The sequence below is a fragment of the Saccopteryx leptura genome, chromosome X (genome assembly GCF_036850995.1).
Source record: "Saccopteryx leptura isolate mSacLep1 chromosome X, mSacLep1_pri_phased_curated, whole genome shotgun sequence".
Taxonomy (NCBI): domain Eukaryota; kingdom Metazoa; phylum Chordata; class Mammalia; order Chiroptera; family Emballonuridae; genus Saccopteryx; species Saccopteryx leptura.
The window spans coordinates 39,804,478-39,805,780 of NC_089516.1; the positions used below are offsets into that span (position 1 = coordinate 39,804,478).

The 1,303-nt window shown below is 37.4% G+C and overlaps 1 pseudogene; it reads right to left on the bottom strand.

Annotated features, from left to right (window-relative positions):
* Positions 1-463: 463 nt before the first annotated feature.
* LOC136386313 (single-stranded DNA-binding protein, mitochondrial pseudogene) lies at positions 464-907 on the bottom strand (annotated as a pseudogene).
* Between the last annotated feature and the right edge of the window lie 396 nt (positions 908-1,303).

Here is a 1,303-nt window from a genome sequence, read left to right on the forward strand (position 1 = left end):
GAAGAACAAAAACAGTGACTCAATCACTGATTACTTTGTACCTTCTGTTCTCTGCCATTGGCAAAATCCTTGCGAATGTTGATTGGGGATAATTACCCACAACCCCATGAGAATGCAAGCCTTAGAGTAATATTTCACTTGGATTGAATAAAACAAGGTAAAATAAATGTTGGGAAGAGAGAAAGAGGGAGGGAGAGAGAGGGGGGGGGAGAGAGAGCGTGATAAGAATAGGGAAGCCCATTGACATTAGATTATTGTCTTACTTCTTTCACTGTGAAATGTGTTTCACTATGAAATACTGTATGGGATATTTCAATGGTGTAAAGTGTATTGTGATGGATATTTCTTTTTTATATAAAAAGACTTTTTTCATTCTTGTCCTTAGAAACTATAAAGACTACACATAATTTGGAAATGAAACTGTACCAAACACTGGGCAAAGAAGAATGTTCTAGTGACTAGTCTATACCTTCTCTTTTGTCTGGTCACTCAGAGATATAATGTTATCTGCTATGATTGCTGTTGCTCGTTGGCTGACATTGCTTTTTCTATGAATTCATCAGTCTACTTTCCCTTCCATATAAATACGAAATCTTTTTTTTCACATACCAATATGTTACATCTCTGAGGCCTGTTTGGAATACTGAAATTTCGTGCCGTGTTATCTTTCGACTGACATCAACCAATTAATATATTTTAATTCTCCTGATTTCCACATCTTATTTGTTGCTAGAGAAAATATTGTGAGTTGCTTTTACACTTTGACCTGTCATGTGACAGGATCCTGACCAACTCACCTAAATAACTGCATAAGATTCAGAGATCTTTCAAGAACCAAGCAACTAGCTATTGCAGTCTCATACCTTATGAGCTGACGAAACATCTGTAATACAGGTCTTCGAAACATTGCTTCTATTTTTCTTTGTCTACAATCTACCCTTAGTCTTTTCCTGATGCTCCAGTCATATTGAATGGGATATTTCAATGGTGTATAAAGGGTATAAAGTAGCTAGAAAATCCAAGGATGATAGTGCTGATAAAAGTACTGCAGGCAGGGAAGGAAAGTCCATTCAAGAATATGTAATTATTTCAGTAAGGGTAAATTGATGGAAAGGGTCCAATGTAATCAATCTTTGTCACGTAAGAACTTGCTGGTCTCCCTGGGGAATGGTGACATATTGGGGTTTTCTGCTGTTGAGAAACTGAGTACTTCACAGGGCTGGTGGCCTAGTCAACTTAAGTGAAGGCAAATCCATGTTGAACCCCTGTGTAATGCCCATCCTTTCTACTATGGCAGTTTTAT